The following is an 18904-nucleotide window of genomic DNA, read 5'->3' as shown; positions in this document are numbered from 1 at the left end:
TTTTTGGATCACAGATGAGTATAAACCCTCGAGAACTCTATAAAAATCCACTATAGCATATCAAATATAGAGTATACATATTTTTACGGAATTCCGCGAAAATGGAATGAAATTACATTAAAAGTGTTAATGAAGTACATTTCCGATACAGAAACTTCAGAACAATATAAGATTCTATTTGAAATTAAAAAAATAAATAAAAAATTATCAGAAAATAGAAAATTAGTTAAAGTAGGTCAAAAAATTTTACTCGACCAAATCATATCGTGGGGCCCGGGAGGTATTACATTATTCCTCTATCATGATTTTAATACTTTTCTATCATGGTTGCGAAATTTTGTAGAATGGAAGGTAAACAAAGTTCTTTATAAACAAACCAAAACTATAAAGCAAAACAACCTGAACCAACTTTAAATGGAAGGTGCTTCACCTGGGAAGTTTTTTGCGGATTCTGAAACTACAATGTTCATAAATGAGAAAAATAAAAAAACAGAAAATCGTCAAGGGGAATTTTAACTAAATCGCAGTCAAAGGTCAAATTTGCAAGGTTTTTTAGGTTTGCAGGATTTTGCTTGGAAACCATTGTCCCAATTTCAACTTCTATATCTCAAAAATGGAAAATCAGTCAATCTTGTAGAGAATATTCACAGCTACAACATTTGCCCTAATCCAATTTCTTAGGACTTGCTTCTTAGGACATTTAAATTACTGATTAATAACTTCTACGCTTCTACGTCTTCTATTATACAATACACACAACTCTTCATTATAATACAGCATTCCACAGCCGCGAGAACACTGTTATTTCTCTCGTTGAAAAACATCCTCTCTCCACCCATGAAAAAAATGTTCTAACATAAAAAATATGTTTTACCCAAACATATCAAATTGAGATATGTTACAAAATGTTGCAAACATATATTTGTTTGGACCCAAACATATTATGTTTGGATCCAAACATATATTTGTTTGCAACCGTTCCCAAACATATATTTGTTTGGATCCAAACATATTTCTAACATAAATTTTTCTGCGTGTAGATAAGGACCAGAATAAAATATTTGGAGAAATAATGGACTCGAAAAGCTACATTTATTGCCTCAAATTTCAAAATATATGCAAAAATTTCACAATTTTTATACATTTCGCACCGTATCTCCAAAACCGTTAATTTTCTCTGAATATTTTCTTTTAGCAAAATATTCCTTGGAATGTAATACACAACTCTTCAGAAGATGTCATTGTTGTAAAATGCCTCTATGCCGTTGTTTTCAGTACATTTTTCAACGACGATTTAATAAAAATGTCAATAATGTAGTGAAATCCGAAATGCGAGAATAAATTGTTGGTGTGAACTGTGTTTGAAATACGTGTTATAAAAGATATGATGCAAAATACCGCAGAAACAACATGAAGTAAGCATTTTAGAGTTTCAGAATGTTCTAAAGAATTGTTGAGAACGTTATTTGGAAGATTTTTGCAAAAGGTTACTTGGTTCAACTCACAATAGTTAAGCCGATACTGACTAGAATTTCAGCAATTATGTAAAATTTACTATATTTTATAGATTTTCATGCCCTAGATGGAGTTTTTCTTATGTGGTTTTTTCAAAAGATAAATTCTACTAGTTTAGGGCTACAATATTGCTAAAGACAGCAAGGCCAAATTCCTATTCGTTTCTGAGGTAAAGGCCTGATAAATGCAAAAAAGATTTAGCCCAGTTTAGATCAGGCCATAAAATCCGAACTGGATCTGACAGGACAAAACCCTGCTAGAGTTTTTGTAGCCTATGTATGTACTTTCAAAAAATGTATACTATAGTTGTTTGCATTTTCAGTGTTGCATAGTGTAATTATATTTGGATATTTTCCCACAAAAGTTATGGTCAATTTTACATCCTAAATACTATCCGATCATTATCAACAATTATTGGCACTATCCTTGACCAAAATTGAACTATAACTGCGACCGCTAGCGTGATTAAGGATACACTACCCACAATTAAAACTGAGGGATCCCTGTATATACTAGGCTTTAACTCTGTTATCTGACTACGTACATCAACATAATTAGCATCAATGGAAAGGTTAATCGGTTATAAATATAACTTACATGGGTTTAACAAAGTTTCCAAGAATAAAGATACAGTCATTTCACTAAAAACTTTACAAATTTCCACACAAAAGTTATGGTCCATTTAACCCGCTATATATTATCCGATCATTAAATTGCAAGGTAAGTCTCTGTCGTTAGCCCTAAACTTACATAAAATTTCGCGCCGATCAGACTACCATTGCGACCTATAGAGCCGCTACAAAATTGGATAAAAATTTTGTTTTTGGTTCATTTCACCCTCTAAATATTTCACGATCATCGCCAAAAACAATTCGCGTCTATTCTAGTCTAAACCCGACCTTCATACAAAATTTCGTTAAGATTGGTCCATAATTTCGGCCTGTAGCGTGCGTACAGTTTGTAATGGACGGACGGAAGGGCACACGTCTCAAAATGTTTTTATTACGTCTTTATCTCGTGGTGATATGAATTTTCGCATACCTCATGGGGAGTCTACGAAGAATATTTCGCGGTGTTACATGAATTTTTCGAAAAACAAATTTATAATACCCTTTCCACAATATGGTGTAGGGTATAATTAGATATTTTTATACTTTATTTTAAACGTTATTAAGAGATCACCCCTTAAACTAAAACTCAGCGCTCACATTTTGAACTTTGGTTGTGGAGTGGATATTTTTTTTTTTTTTTGAAATATTTGAGATATGTAAATTGTGTACACGACCCACCACGTAGGCAGATGGATGTTTTCTTGAACTTAAAAATTAGTACACGATGGTATTTCGTGGAAAAAAATTCTACAAAAATATTGATAGGAAAATTTTATGTAGGGTCGGTCCACTAGGACAAGAAATCGATATTGTAATGTTTTCATTGTCCTTTATCACTTTTACCCTATCCTTTCTCATGTAAATTCTATGATTATGTATTTCATTGAATTTTGTATATGCTATTGATCTGTTCCTGGCGATCCGGACAGACAGATCCGGTTATTTGAATGTCTACATCTAAAGCCCTCATTGAGTATAAAATGAATCCTAGAAGAAAGATTCTCCGTTTGTCAGACTTCTGAGTTATGGCGGGATGAATCTGTCGTTGACAAACAACGAATTTATGATCCCCCAATTCAGAAGCGTAACCATCCGAATTTCATTTATAGTTAATAGATTATGCGAAATTTAACGAAATACATAAACATACGGTTGTTTGAGAAAATAACGGGTAAAACTAATAAAGGACAATGAAAACGTGACAATATCGATTTCTTTGATATGGGAAACCTACATACATATAATTTTCGGTTAAACATTCTTGTAGAAAATTTCATTTTGTTTTACTTTTTGAGTTCAAGAACAAAAAGGACATAGAAGCAACTGAGCTAGAAGGACAGCAGAAAGGTTCCTCATTCTATTTAACAGAAAACATGTCATCTAAAAATGATGAAACAAACATATAGAGTTGTGCCAAAGGAACTATATGGAACTATCTCGTTCACTTCGCAGTTCCAATGGCCCACATGTTTTCTTTGATCAAACTGCGTATACTTACTATCACACGTTACATTTCATGATGTTACTCATACGCTTTGGAACTAGTACAAGGAACTAGGAACTAGATTACCCAACTCTACATATAAAGCTATTTTCTCAATGATTGATGGGGGGTCAATCAAAAAATTCATTATGCCATAACTCAGAAATTTCAGCTATGGGATCCTTTGGGGTTCTCAATTGGGGCTTTCATTCCGAAAATGAATTTTTCCACCCCCAGATCTTGACTTCCATTTTGTGTCACAGGGTATTCAGTAAGATTTCCCATAGAGACCACAATGTCTAACAGAAGACAAGGATAACTTATCATAAAACACAAGATGAGAATACCAATCGACCTTTGTGAGAAGACCAGTAAGACTTCCAACGATAGAGGTTTTGTTTGCAAAAATGTAAAGAATCAATTGGATCAACAAAATAGGGATGAATAGACTACACTTCAGAGGATAGTAAATATCCTGTGAATTGTCCTTTAAATTAGTATAATATACCGTTTGAATATATGTTTTCTTATACCTTTCTTTTAAAATAAATAGTGATTTTTTAACAAATGTTCTTGTTCCAAATTTAATGTTATATTTTTTATAACGTAGAAAAATTTTGCCCGGAGTCGAGTTATTTTTTTCGACTCAGACTCCAGCAAAATTGCTCGACTCCAACTCGTAGACTCCGATTCCGAAATCCTGGTATGTACATACATATATAAATATTTCTTTTCTGGAATAAATGCTTGATTTAAAACCGTGCACTTTAATTTCTAATATCACTACTATCTACAAAGGAGGTGGAACAATGTTGATAAAAAAGTGTTTTTGCTTAAATGTGATAAATTGTGTTCCATGTGATTGAGCCAGCCAAAAGCATGACAAATGATCCTATGGAACAAATCAACAACTTTATAAAAATTGATTCTAGAATACGACAGATATATGACTAAATAATACTGCTAATATATTCTTTAAACTTAGTAAAATAGAATTATTCTCTTAAAGTTCACAATTTTTGCACAAGTTTTGGCCTGTATGGACCCAAACATTAAATTGAGTTTTTCTCGAAACGAGCAAATGGCGTATGGAACAGTTAAGCATGACACCGACGATGTTTGAATGAAACTCTGTTATCTGACCGTGTACACCAATATATTTGGCATCAATAGAAAGGCCAAGCGTTTCTCTTTCAAATATAACTTACGTGGGTGTAACTTGTTTTGCAGGAATAAAGATATAGTCATCATATAAAAAAATACCAACTTCCACCCAAAAGTTTTGGTCCGTTAAACCCAAACCTTACTTAAAATTTCTCTTCGAAAACCAGATAAAGATATTACTTTTGGTCAATTTCATTCCTTAAATATTTTAAGATCATCACCAAAAACTAATCGCTTCCATTCTGGTCGGAACCCGACCTCCATACAAAATATTGTGACGATTGGTCCATAATTGCGGCCTGTAGTTTGATTAGAATTTTTAATGGACGGACACACTTCTCAAATTCGCTTTATTTTGTCGAAATATGAATTTTGGTATACCAAATGGGCGGTCTACGAATATAACGTTATGCCCATTTAAAGTTCAAAGTCTAAGAAACCCAGATTTCACTATATTTACAGTTATTTAATCTAAAAATGAAGTGAACCAAAGAAATCAAAGGTATTGTCGTCTTCCATTGTCTCTAATAAAACCGAATTAGTACTTTTTATCCATAGCTGTCCACCAGACTATAAGCTTCGTTAGCTCTTTCTTGGATCTGTTGTGGGATTCTGTAACTCATTTTTGCTGTTACCGACAAAAATCGGTAAAATCGGTAAAATCGCAAAATTATGACTAAAACCGAATTAGTACTTTTTATCCATAGCTGTCCACCAGACTATAAGCTTCGTTAGCTCTTTCTTGGATCTGTTGTGGGATTCTGTAACTCATTTTTGCTGTTACCGACAAAAATCGGTAAAATCGGTAAAATCGCAAAATTATGACTAAAAACGTTAAGAAAAGTTGCCATCACTGGTTGTGTGGTAGAGGCTAGCGACTACTTTTTATTCATCGTTAACTTACCGAAAATTTTCGTTAATTATCGAAATTATAAGCATTTAAATTTTAACGACAATTATCGATAACAGCAAAAATGAGTTACAGAATCCCACTACTGTTTCCTATTCAGGATTACTCCCAGATATTTAACCTTACTGGAAATACTAATTGTCTTTATCAGGAAAACTGGTTCAACAAAGTGTCCCAGTTTTGTTTTCCTAGTGAAAAAACACATTTTCGTTTTGCACAGCAAACTTGAATTCTTATCCCTCAGAAGTATTATAACGTCGCTTGCATAGCAGACTGGTTCAAATTCCTCATTAGCCAAAGTCCTTAATAGGCTATTTGTGGTAGTAAAGCATAGGAGAGGAGATAAGATCCCCCTTGTGTCGTTCCCCAACCAATTTTATCCCGTACATCGTGTAGCCCGCAGCATATCCACCTGAAATTTATCTAAGGATTGGATAAGGGTTTCGATGCTAACGTTATTGAAAACAACATCATTGTATGCTAGTGCTACATCTTCCTGGCGAATGTGTTCTCGATGTCGTGTAAAATAGGGTTATGACTTACTGACATTTTTCTCAAAAATGATTTCCTTATTCAAAATTAATTAAGGAGAAAGGTCGAACAATTACCAACAAATTAAAATTTAAATGATTTCCTGTAGTGAGAATCAATGGACTTATTCCTATTAGTGCCTAAAATAACATTCATTCTATTTTATTTTAAAAAAGGTTTCGCACAAACCACTTTGAAAAAAAAAATGTTGAAAAAAAAAACTATGAAATGAAAATTGTTTTTTCTCAAAATATTATTTGCTTTCGCACGAAAGTGCTAAAGTGCTTTTGCCTATTAATGACTAAAATAACTTTTATTCAATTCAAATATTGAAAAAGGTCCCGTACAAACCACTTTTAATTTGTATGATATATGAAATAAAGTTATATATAATATAACATGATGTATATTTAATAATACGTTGATAAAATTAGGAGAAACAAGCTGATAAGTAATTTTTGTTATGTCGTGTGCTCCTACACCTTGTTTTCAGTTAATTATCTGATAATAGTGACTTCAAAAAATTGTCAAAAGTTTTGAAAAAATAAAAACTTTAAAAGCTTATTGTGCAGAAGTTTTTTTATGGAATCATTTTATAATTAAGCTTTTATGTAATCTTATTTAAAAACTCATCAAAATGTCATACAGGGATACGAAGTTGCAAAAAAGTCATGTAATGCGGTTTCCACTGATATACCTTTATCGTATGCATTAGGGTTATAACATTTTCAAATTTTTTGCAAATATCAGAAAACAACTGCATACATAGCCGCGTAGAGAATGAACAAATTCCGTGCGGAACTTGTCCACTTTCCCCAATTTCACAAGTTTTTATTTTCATATTTATGTCCATAAAGGGAATATTTTTGTCATTTCGGCGAAAATATTCCATAATTAAGCGATTCTAGTATTTTTCAACGTTTTAAGATATTGATTTTAAAAGAATTTCACTTTTTAAATTTATTTTCCGTGGACAAATTTCGAGGGAGATATTCAATTCTTAACTGAAATTAAATAAAATCTTCCGTATTGGACCTTTCTACATAAGTCTACCACAAGATGTTTGTCAAATCGAGACATTTTTAGTATTCATTTTAACATAAATAAAAATAAAATGTATACAAAAAATGCTTTTATAAAGGAAAAACTAAAGAAAAAATATCAAAAAGCCTTAAGAAATCGTATTGGGTGCGGCAACTTTTTTCACCGAGTAGGGCTTAAAGCATCTTGTCGTTATCAGGACACGGTACTGGCATGGTACTTTTGGTTATAATTCTACTGTTGGTGTAGTTCGCTATTTGAACGTTGAAGTGATCGGACGTGTTTTAGAGTAACTTAGCGGAAAATTATTAAATTCGGGAGAAATAAAACAACAACGATATTTGCTGTCTCGTTCAGCACAAAAAGTGAATTTTCTGACTCTGTCAGTTGTGTAAAAGTGTTGTTGGAGAATCTTTTGATTTTCCCCAATACGCGGATACAGTGCATTGCGAAAGTGGTTTGTGGACAATAGGAATCCGTTGAGACAAGTGCGCTCATTTGGACACTGAGTTTAGTTTTTTGTTCTGGAATAGACGTTTGGATACCCCTTGTTGTGACTGAATTGTGCCTGGCCTGGTGAGTGATTCTCTTTCTATATTTTGTTATTTAAGTTGTGGTGATGCCTCCCAAGGGAGTGCCTCCTAAGGCGAAGCCCAAAAGGGCAGATGGGAAAGTTGGTGGTGGTGGCTCCAATGATCCACATGCCGGCGATCTGACGGAGACGTCAGACGTAGAGCAGGCGCGAGAGATTGCCGGTGGGTCAATAGGACGACCTACGTTGGCGGCGGCTGAGTTGTTGGCGCCTCCTCCTCCTAGTAGGAGGCTGAGACACACAGAGACTGAGGAGAGTTCTGGCGATGGTGGTGACAATGGGAAGAGAGCTAATGTTGGTACACCATCAAAGCAAACCCGTTCGTAGGTATTGATATGGTTACGAAGTTTTTCGGCAAATCACACACACGCGACCCGAACGCAAAGTAAGAGAGCAAATGTTTAGATTTTTTTACTTCAGTCTTGTACTGAATGTCATGCAAGCAGGTTGATGCCGCTTTATTTGTTTTTTTTTGGGTACACTGAAAAGATTTTGCAGTTGTACAGCAAATATGTGGAGGGAAGAATTTGAAAATGATTTTTTGTTTTGTATTAATATTTTTAATGACGCAGAATGCCTCGCCTGCAATGCAACAATAAAAAATGTATATAAACAAAGGAGAGGATTCGAAATGCGGTATATGTATCTGTTTGCTTTGATGAAAGCACTGATATAAGGGACACAAGTCAAATGCTAATTTATATTAGAACCGTAGACAATTTGTTCAATGCATTTGAAGAAATTTTAAAGTTTAAATCGCTATCATTAATTAACTCTTAGCAATCGCAGTTTTAATAAAAGAAACTGACGTGGATACTTTTGACTGTGATTCACTGTATATTATAGCTTCGTTCCCGTACTTTTTAATGGTAAAACTCGTAAAAGAGAGAACTGAAAAAAATTTGTTCTCACACACAAGTTTTTTAAAATAGTTCGGGAACGGAAAAATGGAAAATACGTCAAAAAAACTGGAACAAATGTCAAAGTCGGCGTATCAGCCAATCAGACGCCGGCAACCATGTTACTATTTTTTTACTCGCCCAAATTTGTCGTGTAAAAAGTTTTTAAAGAGAGCGTCATTGAGCGCCATTTTTGTTTAAAGAGAAGTGAACATTTTACAACTTTTTTGTGTACGGGAACGCTTTTTCGAGTAAAATGTGTAAAAGTCGTAAAAATTGTAAAAACTTTTTAGTTCTGGAACACAGCTTATTTTTAATTTTAGTCATACAAAGCGAACGCGCCAACAATATATTTTTTCTATTTGAAAATTTTGCCTTTTTAGGCGAAGATCATTTTTAGTATTATTTTTTTTTTAATTTATTAATCGAGCTTTTTTATGATCTATAATGCAAATGAAAAAGGAAAGCCGACGATTCGAACCCACACACCCACCACTATGTTTGGCTCTGAACGCTAACACGCCGTGACAACTTTTTTCCTGTGTTTTTCATTTCATACTCAATATGAAAATCATCACCCTGTTCTGTTCTGTCAGTGTAATTTTACCCACACATAAACAATTTAAGCGCTCGCTCTTCTTGGTCGGCTATGCATCAAAGAAGTCGTCAAGTAAGGAGTCGGAGAGTCAGGCGCAGGTTACTGTGCCTAGTTGTGGGAGCGGAAGAACAAGTTGTGGAGAGTGTACCATGTGTTTCTGGTAGGTGTGAGCACGCCTGTGTGCTAGCACACAAGCAAGTTGTGAAAACATACTCTTAGTTTTTTTGTGAACCATAAACAATTAAAAGTCTATGCAATTTTTTATTTATATTTTTTAATCATTTGCATTGTGGACGATTTTAGGCAACATTAATGTTTAAAAATGTTGAAATAAGCAAGAAAAATTAAATATTAATTCTCTCTTAAATTTGCCTCTCTCTCGATTTTGCTCAGCACTGCTCTACGCAGACGACTAGGGAGGTGATTGCTCTTACCAATAGATATGAAGAGATGCTCATGCGTGTTATGGTGGAGAACGAACGACTCAAGGAGAAGTTGGAGGCGTACGAGAGCATGGCAGCTGTTGGAGTTGTGGGGCCTGCAGTGGGGCCTTCTGGACAGGGTGTTCCCATGGCAGCGCCTGCTATGGCGCCCCCTGCTGTGAAGGAGAGTGCGCCTGTTTCAAAGCCTGTGGAAACATGGTCAGTGGTTGTAAGACCGAAGCAAATGGGGGCTTCTGGCAAGGAAGTGGTGCAGAAGGTGATGAAGAAGGTAGGGCCCACTTTGAATGTAAGGGTGCACGATGTTAAGCCTATAAAGGATGGAGGGACAGTCATTCGTACGCCTTCAGTGGCCTAGAGGTAGCGTATAGCTGCCAATAAAAAGTTTGCGGAGGTGGGCTTGAAGTGTCCGTCACTGACAAATTGGGGCCAAAGGTGGTTGTTCAGCGTGTCCATGTCAGTCTGACGCTCGATGAATTCATGGAGAAAATATACGTGCCGAATTTGAAGAATAGCATGTCCCTTGAGTCCTTCTGGAAGAGCGTCAGGGTGGTTTCGGTCCCTTGGAAGTACGAGCCTAGTAGCGACGCTACGGTGCATGTAGTTTTGGAATGTACGGAGCGAGTGGCTCAGCAGTTTTGCTCCGATGGGGTATACATTCACTGGCAGAGATTTATTACCCGTAGGCAGGATCTGGTTCCCTATTGTTACCGATGTCTAAGCTTTTAAACTCGTTCGTTAATCGCAAAAATCTTGCGCAAACAAAATAGCAAACGCAAAGTAACAAACATGTAAGTAAGCACAATTAAATTTTTTTATTGTTTATTCTTTTAGGGAAAAGCCAAAAAAGTTACAGACACAGCAACGTCAGTTCCAAACCTGGGTATTATATTTTTTACATAAAATGTGAAACTAGCTAATGTACACATTTACAGGTTTGGTCTGACCTAAAAAATCATACAAAAGGTTAAGATGCACAGACACAAAATGAGTATTTCCTGCACGGGTGGTGGTGTCTCACAGTATTGCCCGCGTTCCAGTATGGAGGAACAAATTATAAGTCTTCTTCATATGGAAGAAGCCGTTAACGGACTGCCATCATCAACGTGCTTCGGAACAAGTGCTAATACTAGCCAAGTTGTCTCATATATCAATGATATTATAGAAGAGGTTTTGTTATCGCCCCAAAATGAAAATTAACCAGCGACCGCGGCCAAACGTAACTGCTTGAATGAAAGCTTTCAGTCTGCCAAACGTTCACGGCTGTCACACCAAAACGAACGTGATAGCCTTTTAAGGACACAAGTGGAAACCCAAGGGATATTTCACCAAGAAACCACCAAACTATTGGGCGATATTAAGTGTTCCTTGAAGGAACTAGTAAGATATAATAGAAAAATTTTTGAGTTAAAAGAAAAAGAACTTGCTTTTTGCAAGGAAAAATTTGAATATAAAATGAAATACAAACTGCAAAAACAAAAAATTCAATAGAAATGTTAGAGTTAAAAAAGAAAATTTTAGAATTAGAATTAAGTAAAACTTAGTGATATGTGACGATATTTTTTATAATATGCCTATAAGGCAAGCTAGTTTAAGAATGAATGAATTTGAAGATCTCAAAATCTCAAACATTTTAGATTATAAGTTTTTTTTTTATTTTTTATTACACTACAATGAAATGAATTCCTTTTTTTATTTGTTTTTATAAATAAATATTATTTTATTTCAATCAAATTGTTTCTAATATTATTCCTTATTTCCGTAGCTATAAACAGACATTTCAATTTCATTAAGACTTTCTGTCTCAATAATTTCGTGTGTTGCCAGTTGTGAATTAAAATCTACGCAAATATTATGCAGGGCAGAGCAAACGTTCATTATTTGGACCACTCTTTCTGGTACGTAATGCAATTCTATGGCTGCTAACAGACACCAAAATCTGCCTTTCAAAACACCAAACACTCTCTCAATTATGGACCTTCCTTTGCAAAACTTTTTATTAAAACGCCTCTCGGGCGAATTTTCCGTCGCGTTCCTGTATGGGGTAAGTAGCCAGGGTTCCAGTGGATAGCCCGAATCACCTTCTTTCTTTTAATTTCTGCATTGCGTTGGAAAGGGCCCAAATATGTGAGTCATGGCTAGCACCGCCATACCGGCAATCTATAAATGTAACTCTCATTTTGTGATCACATATCTACCAAAAAGGGAAAGTAATATTTAGTAAGCCACATTTATACATAAAAACTAACATACCACCATAGCGTTCATACTATGCTTTAATTTTCTGTTGAAGTATAGGTGTTCGTTCCTGGCCGGTCTATTCATTTGTATATGGGTGCCACCAACTGCCCCAATCACCCCAGGAATACCACATGTATGGAAAACCCCTCTTTATACCCTCAGCATTTATGCTAATGAGGGTATATGGTAATATTCAAAAAAGTTTTACAATCGTTGAAGTTGAGGTTCACCATTTAATAAGTCGCGAACTGTTAATATATTTTATAAAATATGAATACATTTATATATATTGAAGTGTTTAAGCTACGATCTCATAATATGGACTATAACAAATAATTTTCGTGGAAGCTGCGCTGGTGGTAATATAAAAAAATGGGAAAAATGTGTTGAAGTTTACAAGTTCTTTTGTGTTCTTTCTTGATTTCTGGCCAAACCACGGAAAATTCAAACCTGTGCTCAAAGAAAGAACTAAAGAATACCCCTTAGGCAATATGGTTCTAGTGTATGACTTTTCGATATATACAATGCATCCCCCTAAAATCGATGCTGACATTTTGAAGTTTTGATTTCAGTGTTTTTCGAATTTTTCTTATAATTAGATGGTGCAACTAGATAATAATCGAAACTAGTTTATAGGATTGTAGAACTCGCGATTCCACGTCGTTCGATGTATATCTCATGAGTGTGCTCCATACAGCTTCCTAGTAATAGGAGTCCAAAGGCGAAAATTTGGTGCGTAAATTTTCTGAAAAAACCTATTTTTTGGCTTTAAAATGTACAACTGTCGTACAGGTACCCCTGAAGCCCGCGTGATTTTAGTTTTTTTACGTGCCGGATCTAATGAGCTCTTCCGCGGTCGAATCCATCCAATAAAACGCCGGATATAGATACCTTGAAAGTAGGAAAATCTGCAAAAATATATTTTGACAATTCCGCGAATTGAACCGCGATTTTCTTTGATTATTTTTGCATAAATGTAATCCTTTATACGCGATTATAATATTTGCCAAAAAGGTGTGTCACAAATTGCAAAGATTCAGGAGTAATATCCCTATTTATCCCAAAATAGAATGCGGTGGCACATCCGCAGTTCTTGACGAATCTGTCTAAAATAATTTATATTGACGTATTTTTAATAGGCGGCCATTGAAATCGGATGCACCTTATAATCATATCCACATCGCGTAATTTTTGCCCATTTGAAGGTTTTTTGAATAGTAAGATGCAACTGATGGCACACTTTGGCCGCTGGATGAAACATGGGAAAATCCATGCATATTGATAGACATGGACTTCCTGTATCCGAAAAGCACATGCACCTCAACCGATTTAAACCATTTCGCGAATTATACGGTTTTTAACTTCTATGTTTTTTCTTTGATTGTAATTTCAATATTACTCTCTACTTCTTATTTCTATTGCTTATCACAGAAAGCAAATATACTTTCACGATGACTAATTACTTTTCTCGTAGAAGTTTAAGCAAAATACTTCAGGATTTGGATCGAAATTTAGCAAAATAATAGAATAACTCCCAACATTTATTTTTCAAATTTTTCGCATTTAACCAAAAATATATTTTTGAAATAATTTCCAACAATAAGTTTCCGTTCTTTGTTGTTGCTGTAATAAGCAAGTTATAAACGCGATCTTTATAATTTTGGTCTCACATCTTTCTACGCGTTGTCTAGATTCTGTACGTATTTTTAAATTATTTTTTTAGAGATTTTTTCAACTCTGATTTAGAATAAATAAAATTTATTCCAAGATTTCTTCAATATTTCTTGATTTTCCGCGAAAATAAAAATAAATTTAGCAACTATTTTAGCATCTACGGATAGATATCAAATGCTGCTAACGATTCATATATACATGTTCTTATTACAACACAATAGGAATTTTTAAATATTTTTTCTTTACAAGAGAGTAAAACCGCACATAACTCTTGAGTGCAGCATCCAATTTTGTGAACGCGAACAGATTTGAAACTACGATTTTTTTTTCTTAACCCATGTACCAAAAATGGCGGATGTGCTCGCCAAAAAAGTTTTTAATTTTTTTTCTATGTAATTGTAAAGGAAATTTGAAATTTACCATATACACTTTCATACGGGCAAAATGTGCCTCATCGAAATAATGGTTTTAGACCCCAAGTATGTTTAGACTAAATGTGTTTCAGACAATTTGGAGTCGATTTAGCAATGTCCGTCCGTCTGTCTGTCTGTCCGTCGTCTGGCTGGTGCGCACGATAACTCTCGAACGGATGAACCGGTACCTCCCCCACAAAATTTCGAAAATGTTCGGAAAATTTGTGGGCACGATAACTCTGAAATTTCTACCAAACTTAGATGAGGTTTCAATATGGACTCAATCGGTCCACGCCTTCAGGTACCTCCCACACAAAATTTCGGAAAAGTTCAGTTTAGGACCTGCTCTCGAATCGCTTTGATTTTTGTTGTAGCATCTTGTATTCACGGTCCCCCATACGGCGGTACAAGTTTCATCAGGGGCAAGTCCATACTTCCTGAGAAAATAGACTGAAAGTTGCAAAAAAAACCCTATAACACCATGTGTAGTGGTTGGAGCGTAACGTAATTCTCGAACTGATATGCCGATTCCGTCCAAACTTTGGCCTTCGAAATATTGTGTCCAAACATAGTTTAAGTTCGAAGATAAGCAACATCGGCCCACTCCTTCAGGTACCTCCCCCACAAAAGTTCAAAAATGTTCGGAAAATTGTGCCACGATAACTCTTGAAGAGAGTGGCCGATTTGGTCCATTCTTTACACATTCTAATATATCTACCAGATATAGATCAGGTTCGAATATGGATTATATTTGTCCACTCCATCCGGTACCTCCCAACAAAATTTCGGATAAGTTCACTTTAAGACCTGCTATCGAATCACTTTGATTTTTGTTGAAGCAACTTGCATTCGCTGCCTCAATTACGATGGTAAAAGTTTTTTCAGGGGCAAGTCCATACTTCTTGAGAAAATAGCCCGAAGGGTATAAAAGCCCCCATTCATTTAAGTACCTCTTCCGCAAAACTTTTTTTTTTCAATTTACACAGGCTGAGGGTATATCTCTGTCGGCAAAGCCGATGATACTTTTTTACTTGTTTTATTTCAATTTCCTCTTCCGCCGTTACCTCAAATTGTATGTGCTTGGGACAAAGTATTCGCTCGATCACCTCGCAAACTTCTTTTAGGCAACGCGACATAGATTGCTGTGATGATCCCAAAAGATGGTCTTGGCCGATTTGGTGTTGATAACCACCTTGTCCAAGCAATTTCAAAGCAGCTGCCACTTTTATTGGGGTTGGAATTGCTGTGGATCTTTTTTGAATGACGAGGTCGTCTTTAATAGTGTTTAATACATACATAAACGCATCTTTATTGAGACGAAAATTTTGTATTTATAAATCTATAAAAATTAAATATTTGAAAACATTTGTCACATAATTCGTACTTCTATTTTCTTACCCGTGCACATAGGTTTCAATCAGGAAATTTTTGGCCAAAACACTGTTTTTGAAGTTTCGAAATTTTAATTTTTTTTGCACAGAATAATAAAAAACACATCAAGTCATCTGAAAATAATTAGTTTTTATTAAAAATTAGTTTTTACAAATATTTTTTAAATATACTTAAACTTTTAAAAAAATGTCCAAATTTGTCCACCTCCAAATCGAATTTGAAAGATAGCAGGGGGTCTGTACTAATAAATTCAGAAGTTAAATCGTGCTCAAATTTGCCACAGTTAAAATAAAGTGGATTTTTCTATTTTAAGATGGGAGAATTTTTTGTAAATACCTGTTGTGACTGTACGTAGTATCCAATTGAAATAGAACGGTAATGCAAACATCTATCAACCAATTTTCCTTAAAATTCATATTTAAGGGTTTCAGAGTGTAGGAAACAAGTATGTATATTTTTTTCATTTTTTGTCATAGCCCCCACATAAAAGTACCGTCCGATTTTAGATATTTTGTGGATTTTAGCGACACTTTATGACCGATTCGGCTGAAGTTTGGTATTTTGACCTCTTGGAAGATATGAAATCTTCGTACCAAAAATTATTAACATAGGTCAATGTTTTGGTTTAGACCCCACACAACGGGACCACCCTGTTCAACAAATTCTGGCAGTTTTTGGTCATTTTGGTCGATAAAACGTAAGAATTGCTGTTTGTACACATTTATTATAAGTAATAATTAATTTCAATACAAAATGGACGTTGAAATAGTTTTGGCCAGAAAATTTGGCTTTGAGACCATTGTGCCGTGGTCAATTAGGGAGAGTATATTTGATCGATCTCTTAAAATTCTTCTTGTAATTCGATCTTCAGGTTAATTTTCCTCAAACCATAACGCTACCGAATCCATAATTATTATTTTTGTTAATAAATGTTTAAAAGTTTTAAAAACACACGTACCGCTTAAAAATTTTGTTTAAAATGTTTTTATTTACAATTTTTTGACATTTCGTTTTGCCATTCTTCGCTTTTGTTTACTTTGCCAGGGTTGCCTTATTTTCTATTTGTTTTGCGAAAGCGTTTGCGTTAATGTATCGCATTTAGCTTTCGCATCGAACTTGCATTCGCATCGCAATACCGAGTAACCACCACAGGAGTTTGGTCAGGCGCTTCTAAGACTAGGTGCTTCCATAGGATTGCTCCAAGAGCCTTATTGGAGATGGCTGTGTGAGGGGGTTGCCGGGGGGTATGAGGATTTTTACGGACCAGAATTGTGACTCTGCTATAGTTGTGGGGGACGGTGACATAGACTGTACTGTTGTTTTAAGTAGCCAATGGGGGGTTTGTCTGTCCGTTGAGTGGGCGGGGGAAAGGTGTTGTTGGCTAGAATCTATTGTAGATTTAGCTTGCCCCTGGAGCCTTATCTTGGGTATATGGATGCGGTACTACTCCTTGAGAGTAGTTGTCCGCTAATCCTCGGTTTGGACGCTAATGCAGCCTCCTCTTTGTGGTTCTCGGAGATGACCAGTCATACATCTGGCCATCAGAACCGCACAAGAGGAGAGTTGCTAAGTGAATGGATTTTAGCGAGGGGCCTGGTGGTTTTAACCCTTTCGGCCCCAACGTTGCTTATAAGCAACTTCTATTTTAACATCGTTTTATTTAAAACTAACGGAATTTTTTCCTTAAAGAACACATTGCTTTGGCTAATTGTAGTCCTAAGAATGCAAAATTATAAAAAAATGCCAGTGTGAAGTCTGGAAAATCACGGCATGTCAAAAATCGATGTGTACAGTCCAAATTATTTAAATCGTTTCTAAATCAAAATGTATGAGCTTTATGTTAAACTTTAGTTTTGATTCTTCAAAAGTAAGGTCAGAGTTATACTTCTATACGATTATAACATTTATATTTACATAATTGCACAAAATAATGAGCAAATAAATTTTAGATAAAATGTACTGTATCTTCCGAAATAGGTGGGGTAACGCCCACCAATTTATGTTATGTCTTAGTTTTGACTTATACTTTAATTCTATGTTTTTAAAGTAACTACTAATGCGAGGAAAAAAATTCGGGGCCGAAAGGGTTAAATGAGCCCTCGGATCTGTATACCTTTGATGGTCCATCCGGTGTAAGCGACATTGACGTGACGGTTGCAAATGGGGCAGCAATGACAGCCTACCAGTTTAGTTGGCAGATTAGTGAAGACTGGGGTATTAGTGACCATAGCCTCATTGAGATTATGGTCACGCCACGCGGACGGACTCGGGCGACTGAGCGTTTCCGGGGTTGGATAGAACGAGACGTGAACTAGGACCATTATGCGAACTGTGTCAGGGAGGCAGCTATGCCATTAGCGGACTTCAGGGCACTGGCGTTAGACGACCAGGTCAGCAAGTTGAATGAGTGGAGGAGAAGTGTCAATGACGTACTCCTTGGCAGACGTGGTCAGGTGAAGCCAAGTAAGGTCAAATGGTGGACCCGTGAGCTGGGTCTGATGCGGAGTGGAGTTGCGCGCCTGAGGAATCGTTTCCAAAGGGCAAGACGAACCAATGCGGAAGATTTGGCTAAGCGTAAAGCTGAGTTCCTTGCTGCTCTTAGGACGTACAAGGACGAGCTATCTAGGAGTAAAGAAGACGATTGGATGAGATTTTTACAGGACAACAGGGATTATCCCTGGGGCATGAGGACGAAGGGCTTGTGTCGTGGGAGCCAATGAGACGGTCTGGACAGATGTGGAGCGAGGCTGCCCTCAGGGGTCTATCTGTGGTCCATTTATTTGGAACCTCATGATGGATTCTCTGCTGCAGGTGTTAGCTACCACTTTCAAGATCTGTGCGTATGCTGATGATCTCCTCATCATGATCGAAGGTGAGTCTCGTGTCGAACTGGAGGAGGCCATGGGCATCGTGGAGGTCTGAAGTGACCGAGTGGGTGTTAAGGTGTCTAAGGAGAAGACTTAGCTAATGCTGCTGAAAGGCAGATTAGCGCACAGTCGACCTCCCCACGTTCGATTTTGCGACCACGGCATACGGTATGTCAAGCAGGTCAAGTACCTTGGGATAACGATGGCCGAGAGAATGAATTTCCTGCCTCACTTTGATCGCCGACTGGGGTTTGAGCAGACGTTCCGTGCGCACCATATATGGTGGACTCTTTGTTGCCTGTGCTACATATAGGGCCCCTGTATGGTGTGCTGGAGCATGCTAATTGTTTGTGGTCCTGTCTTGTATGTTTGTTACGCTGGCTTATATGGAGGAGGTCACCAGTCCGCGGCTGTTTGGAGTCCAACTGGTAGTGGTCATTGGCCACGAAGCCTGACCGGAGGCTATATTCTGGTACCGCGGGTTCCAGGTGCCCCAGAACATAGGATCTGGCCTGGCAGTTGTTGTTGGCCCC

Source organism: Musca autumnalis, unplaced genomic scaffold, assembly GCF_047663935.1.
Source record: "Musca autumnalis isolate F117 unplaced genomic scaffold, ASM4766393v1 scaffold_5, whole genome shotgun sequence".
Lineage (NCBI taxonomy): Eukaryota > Metazoa > Arthropoda > Insecta > Diptera > Muscidae > Musca > Musca autumnalis.
The sequence above is the reverse complement of the archived record's forward strand: the minus strand, read 5'-3'. Positions refer to the sequence as shown.